At 41.1% G+C, this 12,209-nt stretch overlaps 1 pseudogene across 1 annotated transcript; it reads left to right on the top strand.

Moving 5' to 3' along the window:
- The first annotated feature begins 8,441 nt into the window (after positions 1 to 8,441).
- Positions 8,442 to 8,897, top strand: LOC105507910 (annotated as a pseudogene). Its single transcript, XR_001001178.1, has one exon. The product of XR_001001178.1 is annotated as a fatty acid-binding protein, epidermal pseudogene (transcript).
- The last annotated feature ends 3,312 nt before the right edge of the window (positions 8,898 to 12,209 follow it).

The following is a 12,209-nucleotide window of genomic DNA, read 5'->3' as shown; positions in this document are numbered from 1 at the left end:
TGCCTGATTGCCCTGGCCAGAACTTCCAACAATATGTTGAATAGGAGTGGTGAGAGAGGGCAACCCTGTCTTGTGCCAGTTTTCAAACGGAAAGCTTCCAGTTTTTGTCCATTCAGTATGATATTGGCTATGGGTTTGTCATAAATAGCTCTTATTATTTTGAGATATGTCTCATCAATACCTAATTTTTTGAGAGTTTTTATCATGAAGGGCTGTTGAATTTTGCCAAAGGCCTTTTCTGCATCTATTGAGATAATCATGTGGTTTCTGTCTTTGGTTCTGTTTATATGATGGATTACTATTATTGATTTGCATATGTTGAACCAGCCTTGCATCCCAGGGATGGCAGAGACACAACAAAAAAAGAGAATTTTAGACCAATATCCTTGATGAACACTGATGCAAAAATCCTCAATAAAATACCACCAAACCGAATCCAGCAGCACATCAAAAAGCTTATCCACCATGATCAAGTGGATTTAATGTCTTAATGAACTATTTAGTTTATAATTAAGAATTTCTTGGCATTGCATGTTGAATCTATTGAGATTATTTGGAGGGTTATGAGCTTTGTAGGAGATATTCATAACTTATTATATATCTAGAATGGGTTAAAATGGATTTCTCACCTTGAGGACAAACATTTATGCCTTCATTTTCAGTAGCGTAGTAAAATAAAGACAAGGGAGAAATAAGGAAGCTTCGTTTCACTCCTGCCTGCACCTCTAAATCGTTCTGCAAACTTTTCCAGGTTACTGTGCTTCCTGGCGTCAGTTCCATACCTGTGGCATGAAGAAGGTGTCCTTGATGTAATTCCAAATCTAACACTCTATAACTGTAAGATGACATCCCTAGCCCTTTTCTAAAAAGACTGCTTCTACAGATGAACTATGGAAATACCTCCTTAGTGACACTTTAAAACAATCTGCACTATACTAAGAAAATAGTACTTTGCACTATCTGTAGACACAGCAACTAACAGGATGTCTGCCACATAGCACCAGCTGAATACGTTCTTGATAAATGAGTAAATGATTGCTACATGAATGCATGTTTCCATTCCTGCCATTATCCCACAACAACTCCAAAGGGAATACAATAAATTCTATCCAATAAATGAGCCCATGTCTCAGATATTTTACCTTCATCTGTTTACTAATCTACCTCACAAAAAATGATGTCCTTGTGGAAAATATTTCAATAGAGAAATAATATCCAACTGTGATCTAAATGTTTTAATTAAGCCAACATGTAGTTTAAATTGTTGAGTTGCTGATTAGAGCAATCTTTTTAACCTGTTTTGGAGTGAAAGTGCTTTCAAAATGCTTCCATAAGAATTGGAGGGCTGCAAACATATGGCCTATGTGGTGAAATCCAGCTCCTGCTCTTAGACTTAGCCAAGGACAGTTTTTAAAAGGATTCAATGTTTGACATTTTGGAGGGTTCAGCATAAATGCAGAGGGTTGGGGCCCACCTTACGCCCAAGGGTGTTCTTATACATATGTTAATACCTTCACTTTGAAACTGACCTGATCTCTTCTCACTGGCCTCGTGGGATGGGTTTTGCTGTCTCCACAGTCTCAGCTTCAAGTCCCAGCTCCACTACTGACTGGATATATTTTCTTATCCATAAATTGTGGATAACCACAGGAGATTATTATATGAGGTTATACCAGTAAAATGCTTAGCATGGTACTTAACATATATTAATGATTTCTATGAATATGTTTGCACAACTTGTTACGATTATGGTAAAGCATATCATTAAATCCTTGGAATTAGTTTTTAATCTATGAAATAACTTTAGATGATTACTAAAAGTTCTGATTTTGAAATTTTTAAGACTACATCCCCTCTTTTATAAACTGATATACCATCAAGTAGATTTTTGTGTCTAAGATGTAATTATTTCCACTGTATTTTCAAATATCCAACTAGAAAGATCATGGAGAAGTACTGCCCAAGTAAGCTGGATATCCTAAAAGCTGGGAGTCAAAAAATAATACAGAGATAAATATCTTGTAGTTGAATACTGACTAAAGAAATGATAACGTATCAGTGTACTTAAAACACTGTAGAGAAGCAGAGAAGCTAAAAATGAACTGCTTCATGTGTGAATTCTATTGCTACTTGGAAATGCATCTAAGAAACATTACATGAAAAGACCAAAATATCAAGGACTCTGAACCACCACTGTCTACAGCGGGCTGTCAAGCCAAGTGTAATTTAGGCATCTCTCCACAGCTGCATCGTTGCCTACAGTCCCACAAGGTGCCTCCATGCTCCGTGGCAGCCATAAATAGCAATGTCTTCAATCACACACCTATAAAAGCAAGGCAACTAAGAGTTCACACCCCTCAGGGCTAAAGGCCTGGATTATCCCATTGGTCAAACCACCCAGACCCACTGAAATGTTGGTTAGTGGGGAAGAATCTTGAATGGGCAGTAAAGAAAGAAAATGATAAATACTCATTTGGATCCCAGACCAGCTGCATGAGGAGACCCTGTAGTTTGGCTTACAGACCCCCTTTCAATCTTTACGAGAGACTGCAAATGACCCTCTCCACTTTCCGGGAAAAAGTGAGGTCATCTTGTTCTCTGGCCATTTAGTTTGTTAAGAACAGAGATGTGCCAGGTTGCTCAAATCAATTCTCCAAATGTGATACTCAAATAGCAGCACATTTTCTTACTGGATCTGTTTTCTGGATGACAGTCTTCCCCCCATTAAAATAAATCTATTATAGACTGAAGTATGAAAATCAGGTACATTTTTGAGATCCTAAGAAAAAGTGAAGGGAATCTCATAGAGAAGTAGAGAAGTGAAGGGAATCTGCCTGCAGCTCCAGCCTGGATCTCCAGATCTCCAAGCCTCCCCATCTCGACTATCAGACTGTGGGGTACTTTCATCGGAAATTTTGAGAAGCACAGCCTGAGGTGTTCAAGATAATGAAGAAAGAAAACTCAGAGGACATCGCTGAAGCTACACAGCCAGGCCTAGTGGAGAAATGAAGTAGGCTCCGTACTATCTAAGCCCCACACAGTCCATGGTCTCTCCCCATCTTACTGGACCATGAGCACCCTTCATCAGCAGATGCCCATGACTGCCTCCACTGACGCCATTATTCCCACGGTGCAGCTTCTCTCTCTGCCCTCTTCTCCATCCAAGTCCTTCCCTTCTCCCTCTTACGATACAACCCCTTTGTTTTTACTGATTGATCTTATGACACATCCCTTTTGTTTTTACCAGTTGACACATCTGACATTTTTTTCAATGTAAAATGTTGAAAAAAAATGGATAAAATACGTTCCTGCCGTTGGATTGCACATTAATTTCTGAAGTCAGTCTTCCTGAGGTTACCGAGAATGTTTTATGACATTGAAAAAGTGTTAGATGTGTCAACTGATAACTACTCAATAGGCAACCTCACCACAGAACGGCTGAAGCACCTTGTAAACAAATTACATCTCATATTCGGTCAGTGCTGGTTAATGCCCCAAACTGGGCCAGTCAGTTTGAGGCAAAGCACCTGGCCTTTGTGAGAGTATGCAGCTTGTCTTGAGAAGAGACACTGGGGGTACATAAGATTCCCAGATGTTCCCATGATGTATACACATGTCACCAGCATTGCTCTAGTGAAGAATGCTTTAGAGAAGAGAGAGGCTTGTAACACCAGCTGCCATCTGCATACACAGTGCACCAGGCACTGGGCTGAGAACTTTACAGCCATGATCTTTTTAATTCCTCTTAAACATTCAAGTTGAAGTTGTGTCCTATTATATTTTACATCATAAATGTCATTATATCAAAAAACATCTTTTCCTGTGCAAAATATATGTTGTACATATTCCAGTGAATAAACTTTTAACAGCTTCCATAGCATCCTCAGATTTCAATATGATTTTTAAATACCCCACTTAGAAGAAATTTAATGTTTCTTTCATCATACTTTGAGTCAGCTTAAATCACTATGTTTTTAATTATTCCACCTGCACAGAAAAATACAAAGTGATGAAAATCGCCTTTCTAAATATTTCTCCCATTGAGGAACAATTCTCAAGTTTCTATTCTTCTAGAATTCAAAGAGTTTTCAGTATTCAGGAGTATTTTCCCCACTGCTGCAAAATTCATCCTCTTCAATACTTTTAAGTGAGCACAAAATGAAACAATGGTAGGGTTAATTGATTTTGATAGACCCACCAAAAATCATCAGCAAACATTTATGACTTTCCATTGAAGACATTTCCATCAACGTGTTGTTTCCAAACATCTTTGAAATACCCAGTGATCCCTCCAGTAGAATCTCTTATGAGACATAAAAACTACTGGCACAGAGAATAATTGAGTTTTACTTCTATCAATGAGCATTATCTAATGTTGCTTAGAGGTTTTATGAAACCAGGGAATCATCCATTCCCATCTGTGTTTATTCCTGAAAATTGCGGCCTTGGTGTTATACAGAGACCACGATTACGCAGAGAAGGCCTCAGGGGAGCAAACATGACCTCATCCTTTGAGGGAGTGCCACAGCTCACTGCCACATGCACAAAGGATTAAAAGGCAAGTAGGGAGACAAAATACTGTGATTTTTTTTAAAAAAGTACAAAGAATTAGCTCATCCAATGATGAAGACAGGACAGCAAATGCCAGATTAGCTTCATTGAGCATGCAAAATTAGATGCTCACCTTGACGAACGTAATTATTACAATTTCAAAACTGCAAATGACCTCAGCAAAAGAAACCTAGAACAGTATCATTCCCAATTGAAAACAACAACAACAACAACAAACAAGCAGAGTTACCCCCAATATAATGCAGAGCTGGTGACACGGTTTGGCTGTGTCCCACCCAAATCTCACCTTGAATCGTAGTAATCCCCAGGAGTCAAGGGCACGACCAGGGGGAGGTAATTGAATCACGGGGTTGATTCCTGTGGTAGCGAATAAGTCTCACAAGATCTGACGGTTTTATACATTGTGTCCCCTGCACAAGCTCTCTTGCCTGCTGCCATGTAAGGCGTGCCTTTGCTTTGCACCTTCCCTTCTGCCATGACTGTGAGGCCTCCCTAGTTATGTGGAACTGTGAGTCCATTAAACCTCTTTCCTTTATAAATTACCCAATCTTGGGTACATCTTTATTAGCAGCATGAGAACAGACTAATACGGCTGGCAACAGAATGGACAAGACTCTCATTGCACCTTTCTGCCTTTACAAGGCAAGACCCACAGCACTCACACTTTCATAGATTCTGGCAACTATATCCTAGTCCCGCAGCTTTAGAGATGCAAGAGCTGCACCTCTGATCACCTGGTCTGCTTTTGAGTTTTGGCTGCAAATACTAACCCTCAGGGCTTCTGACTACTTTTCTTTCCCCCCACACATAAACTTGCTACATTTCTTCCTCGCCCCACTGCTTATCCAGAAAGCTACAAATCTTTCCAGAAATATCCATATGGCATATCTCTGAAATCAGTCAGCCAGAGGTCAGTATGTATCTGTGCTTTAACTTTATGATTAGTGCCCTAAAAATATTCTTATATTCTGCATTGGGTAAAACACACCCCTGCCCTTGGATTTCACATTAATTTCTGAAGTTAATCTTCCTGAAGTTACTGAGAATCTCCGTGTTGCTAAATCCAACGGAATCTGGTCCCTCCTCATCTTACTGGACCGTCTGTAGCTTTTGGCACCAACGACTATTATTCTCTCTCTTTGAAATACCACCTTCCTTTGGTTTCCAGGGAACTGTATTCTCTTGGTTTTCCTCCTGCATGTCCCTCTCAATCTTCCTTGCTGGCTCAACCTCCTCCACTCAGTCATTAAATGTTGTAATTTCTCAAAGTTCATTTATAGTTCATTCCTTTCACACTCTATCAATACCCATGGCCATACAGAGACTCCCAAATTCTTCTGTCCAATCTTGATTGCTCTTCTGAGATCCAGAGCTATATAGCTAGACGGATGTCTCTAGTTGTCTCTACTGGGATATCAGAAAGACATGCTTCAACACTATATGCGTCTAAATTCATAGCATTTCCAACAATAACAACCTAGTCTGGTTCCTCTCTGAGTAAAACCACCCTCCACCATTTGGAGATGCTTCAACGCTGGCAGTCAATCCAGTGTTTCTCTCTCTTTCACTGTGTTTAAATGGTCCCTCTCCCAGTCAAGGGAGATTTTCCTTCCTACGTGTCTCTGTCTCCATCCTCACCACCACCCTCATCCTAGAAACCGTGCCTGCCCATGCCTCAACTTCTTGACTTGTCTCCATACATCTGGCCTGTCTATCTGTGTTTGTTCTCCACATGGTGGACAGAAAGTTCTTTACAAAATGCAAATCTGATTTTATCACCCTTTGCCTAAAACCCTTCCGCAGCTTACCCCAGCTCAGAGCTCACAGGCTCTTCATGGTCTTCTCCTGCCTAAGTCATTTGCTCCATCTGTACCCTATTCCCCTCACCCCAGGATATCCAAGCACCAGCGACACCCAGTATTTTCAGCTCATCACACACACCATTCCTCTCCCCACCTCCACCAGGCCTTGAAGACATTTTTCCTCTACTCAGAAGGTACTCCTCATCCTTCCGCAAGTTTAACCCTATTTCTCCTTCAGATCTCAGCTGAAACATGACCCCACCAGAAAGGCTTTCCTGAGTGTCCCGTCTAGCTCAGCCCCTCACCGCACTTCCCTGCTCGGCCTATCCTGGCAGCACTGGCCACTGCTAGGCTTCTGCACTTGCTGTGTATGTGACTGCGTGTTCCTAGGCTCCACATCCGGGGGCTTAGAAACCACTGCCGGTTTCACCGTTTTCCGTACAAATTACAATGTGTAGCCAGGACCTGGCATATAGGAGGCACTTGACAAATATTCACTGACTAAATATCAGTCAATGGTTTCACCCTTTTTATGCAAACTTTTGCAACAGGCTGGATTATTCAGGAGGGACAGTGTGTTCTTATTAGTCGAGTAGATTCCCTCTCCTCCCCTGCCTGGTCCTCAACCAGCCTGACTTCAGCAATGTCACTCATTATCTTCTAGAAGAGAAAACTTACTCCTAGAGATAGACGAGAGGGCAGCTTACTCTGCCTACTTACAGGTCATGCTAGAAACGTTTTTCTAGGAAAGGTACTGAAACCCCTAACAAAAATTAGTTTGTGGTTCATCAATTCACATTGTTTAAATGCCTCATGAGAATAAACAAGTGGAAGTAAGCTACAGCTATTTTTGTAACTCACCAAAACTAGAGGTCACAGCTGTGCCCCAGGGCAGTCCTGCCCAAAGCTACTCGCTTTCAACCTCACATGAGTCACCCTGTGACGCTGGAAAGAGCAAAGTCTTGACAGAGATTCCAATTTTTTTTTTTGACCAAATGACTAATAAAAGGTCACCTTGTCAAATTTAGCCTCAGCAACAGGCAATAAATTTGTAAGTGTATTGTTGACTTAAGTTCCTGCTCTTAAATTTGAAAGGATAGATTTGTCACCTTAAAAAAAAAAGATTTTAATTTCAAAACCAAGTGATTCTCTTTATCCTCTGAAAAGATTCCTGGCAAGTTATCTTTGCCAGCGCAACAAACAGAGGTCTGGAGGCCTTCACGTATTTTCCAAAAGTGAGCAGATCACTGATCAGAAGTTCTTCACTGTAGACAAAGGGATGGTGTATTTACTATTGCTTATGCAGATACTTGTGTTTAAACTGATTGGCCTTTAACTATTTGACCCCAAGAAGAGGGCATCTTTTCTTCGTCAGGCTAAAAGTTTTTAAACGTAGAAAAATCAAATAAAGAGAATGGAAATTTTCAAAGATTATAAGGAATCCAGATCTAGCCACAGTGAAATTGCTCAGCATAGGGGACATCTAAGAAAGCACGCTAAACAAATTTTTTTAAAATTCTTCATTATTACTGCCATTACCATATTTGAAGTTTGTCCATAAATGCAAAGAACACATACAGAACATCGCATCACAGAGATGTTCTTCAGAGCCTAAGAAAGTAAAGCTGCTGGACTCCTCTTCATTATCAAGATTTACTATTACAGGCTTTACACTTTCAAATTCGTTTGTATCCATTTTACCAATGAGGAAATCGACAGCCAGAGAAGTTGGTCTGCTTAGCGATTCCCAGAGTACAAAGAGCATAAAAAGCGGAGCAGGCACCGTGGTGCGCGGGAGTGTGGGCTCTAAAGACACGTTGGATGTGTTCACATCCCCGCTCCATCACCCACTGGGTGACCGTGGGCAAGTCCAGCGGCTGCTCCAAGCCTCGGCTCCCCTGGCTGTGAAACACGGATGATAAACAATAGGGAGCTCGGACCACCATTTTACATTCCAAGTGAGATGATGCACAGCAAGCCCTTGAAACAGTGTCTGGCACGCAGTAAGCTCTTAACAGCTTTAGCTGTGTTTTGAAACCAGCTGGAACAGCACGCTACCACGCCGACGCCGACCCCGCTCCGCACGTCAGCCAGCCCGCGTCCACCATGGCCACAGTTCAGCAGCTGGAAGGAAGATGGCGCCTGGTGGATAGCAAAGGCTTTGATGAATACATGAAGGAGCTAGGAGTGGGAATAGCTTTGCGAAAAATGGGCGCAATGGCCAAGCCAGACTGTATCATCACTTGTGATGGCAAAAACCTCACCATAAAAACTGAGAGCACTTTGAAAACAACACAGTTTTCTTGTACTCTGGGAGAGAAATTTGAAGAAACCACAGCTGATGGCAGAAAAACTCAGACTGTCTGCAACTTTACAGATGGTGCATTGGTTCAGCATCAGGAGTGGGATGGGAAGGAAAGCACAATAACAAGAAAATGGAAAGATGGGAAATTAGTGGTGGACTGTGTCATGAACAATGTCACCTGTACTCGGATCTATGAAAAAGTAGAATAAAAATTCCATCATCACTTTGGACAGGAATTAACTAAAAGAATGACCAAGCTCAGTTCAATGAGCAAATCTCCATACTGTGTTTTTTTTTTTTCCATTACTGTGTTCAATTATCTTTATCACAAACATTTTACATGTAGCTATTTCAAAGTGTGTTGGATTAATTAGGATCAGCCCTTGGTTAATAAAGAAATGTGTTTGTGCTAAAAAAATAAATAAATAAATAAATAAAATAAATAAAACCAGCTGGAGAGCTCACTCAAGATGAGGATACCCAGGAACCTCCTCCGGAGATCATGATTCACAAGATCTGGGCAAGAGCCGAGGAATCTGCATTTTAATAAACACTGCCCGTGAGTTGGAAAACCACTGTGAGTGCAGCCAGATATGCCTAATTCCAAAGTTAATGTTACCTCACCAGGATGCAAATGCTTCAGTCCCTTCCCACTTTGTATTGGTATTCCTATGATTTTCCAAAGGGGCCACATGTTACCTCAACTTAACACCTTCCTAAGTAACATCTCATCTACATTGGTTTGAAAAAAAATCACTTTTTTGCCTCTTAGACGCTCACTTAAGTCACAATATTTTCCATGATGTTGCCCTTCATTTTTAGAGTCCCAAGGACCTGGCATGACCAGGCCCTCGTGTCCTTCCGTCGCGTAGCATCAGGGGCTTGATTCGTGTCCTCTCTAGGCTAGAACCCAGTCTCCAAAACCAGGCCCATGTCAGAGAGAGCTGAGTGTTCAGCGGTAGCTGTGTTTCAGGCCAACTCCAATTTGGTTTTCTTGTTTCCATCCCCAAACCAGGAGGCCTGCAAGCCCCACATACCAAACAACTGGTTTGTGGAATTGGCTGTTATTACAGGGAGATAACTGAGCTGCCTCCTGAAACATGAGGTTCTTAAACCAATGGAGTATCATATATACCCAGTGCTTTCTGGAAAAGGAAAGTGTACAACTCTATTTTCACCATGTTGTTTTGGAAAATAGACCTCAGAAACCAAAGACAAACACGCAACATTCCAATCCAACTCCATCATCTTCCATGATATGGGCAGTGAAGTCACATTTGGTTAGGGCTTTAGTTGCTCTCCAGGAATGATGAACTCAGCTTGATAACAGATGTTCTAAGAAGCTAACAAAAGCTACCAAGAAAATAACTTTTTTCTGGTATCACTGTATGCACCTTTTTCAAACTGACCAAGTGATCTGACAATATAAGGAAAAAGCAGTGGAGTGACTCCATATTGTAAGCCAGATATTCACTTTGAATGAAGCTCTTTGAAGCCCTTAGTAGCTAAGTAATTAGTTTTCTCCTAAATTCTTATAAAATTTCAAGACGACAAAACGCTATGGAAGATGTCAGAACAGCAAACAGCCTCAAAGTGCTGTAGTTGGGATAACTGGAAAATAAGAAATAAGAATTCATTAATCTTTTTTCTCATTTATAGTAAATTCAATCGTGTTTACATATTGGAAGACTTGTACTTTTTTCTATTAGTAAAATATACCCCAAACGTTTCATGATCTCCCGCTCAAAGAACCTAGAGTATGCTTAAGTACTTTGTGTTAAACAGTACCAAAGTGGGTTTTTACCTCTACCATTTCAGTAAATCCAACCATTGCACCTGTGCACAGGTGTGAAGAGAGAAATCAATAATGAGGCTTCTTTCCCGAAGGCCCTTCCCCTCCTCACCCGTTAAACCCAACAGCTGAGGAGTTGTCAGTCTGTACTGAGGCATTCTATCAAAGAAAGGATAGAAAGTTATTAAAAAGTGGTAAACATGGAGATTAGGAACCTATGTAAACAAGGATACATAAGATAATGTGAAATGAGAAAAAGCAGAATAAGAAAATGAATAGTTACTGATTAAAACGATATTAAAAACCATACAGCATGCACAGTTACTGTCAGGAGACCACAATTTGTGCTCTTAAGCTATTGGTTGGAATATGATCTGCAGCGAAAAAAATTATATGTGTATGTATATATAAAACCTTCAGCTCATTCTTATAAATTGGCCTAGTGAAAACAAGAGCAGCAGTATATACAAAGATAAACACACACACCAAATATACATATACACATTATATATTATATTCTTGTAAAAAAAATTTTCAATGACCTCTGAGTCAGAAGGAAGGTGCTGAAGAACACATACGTGGCTGTTATCTCGAGGTGGGATTGGGGGCAGAGGGTGTTTATTAACCTTTGTCACAGCCTTCAGTGGTACAAGAACCTACTGCTCCCGGGTCCTCTCATTTGAAGACACCCACCGCCTAAGGATGAAGAGAAGCTGCTTCTTGCAGATCTGAGGCTGATTTCCCAACACCCAGGAATACCCTTTCCACAGCCTGTTCCCCAGACCCAGGCCTGTCCGCTTAGGCCTGGTCCCAAGTCAAAACCAGCTGTTCCTATTTTAGAAGACCACACTACTTCTTCCCTTGCCTTGTATTACCAGTGGTCTAGGTTGTCTGATGCTCCTCAGGGTAGAGCCTTATTCATCTCTGTGTGTCCCCAATGCCAGACATGGCCCTTGTTACAGTTTCTGTTCCATTGTACACAGGGAATTATAGAGAGCAATAACAGACACCGGTGAGATGGGGGTGAGGGTTGAAAAATTACCTGTAGGGTACAACGTTCACTATTCAAGTGACAGGTGCACTAAACTCCCAGACTTCACCACTACACAATATATCCATGTAACACATCTGCACTATACCTCCAAGTCATAAATCTACGCGATACATACAAATTGCATATATATGCATCAAACTAAATACATACATATATTTAAACACAGGAAACTAGAACTGATTATTTTACAAAACGAAGTTACTCCTTATCTTCATGTGACTAATACCCTTCAAATGGTAGAATTCTTTTTTTTTTTTTTTTTGAGACGGAGTCTTGCTCTGTCGCCCGGGCTGGAGTGCAGTGACCAGATCTCAGCTCACTGCAAGCTCCGCCTCCCGGGTTTACGCCATTCTCCTGCCTCAGCCTCCCGAGTAGCTGGGACTACAGGCGCCGCCACCTCGCCCGGCTAGTTTTTTGTATTTTTAGTAGAGACGGGGTTTCACCATGTTAGCCAGGATGGTCTCAATCTCCTGACCTCGTGATCCGCCCGTCTCAGCCTCCCAAAGTGCTGGGATTACAGGCTTGAGTCACCGCGCCCGGCTCAAATGGTAGAATTCTTAAAACATAACATTTTTACTTTCTACAGAAAGCACAGAAACACAGAAGTGTTTTTAAATGATTAAAATATTTTGCAGGAATGTACTCTTTAGTCCCAATATCAGTAGGGAAATGTTTCTATACAAC

Source organism: Colobus angolensis, unplaced genomic scaffold, assembly GCF_000951035.1.
Source record: "Colobus angolensis palliatus isolate OR3802 unplaced genomic scaffold, Cang.pa_1.0 Scaffold155, whole genome shotgun sequence".
In the NCBI taxonomy this organism is placed as follows: Eukaryota; Metazoa; Chordata; class Mammalia; order Primates; family Cercopithecidae; genus Colobus; species Colobus angolensis.
Note: the sequence above shows the minus strand (reverse complement) of the source record. Positions and strands in the feature narration are given on the sequence as shown.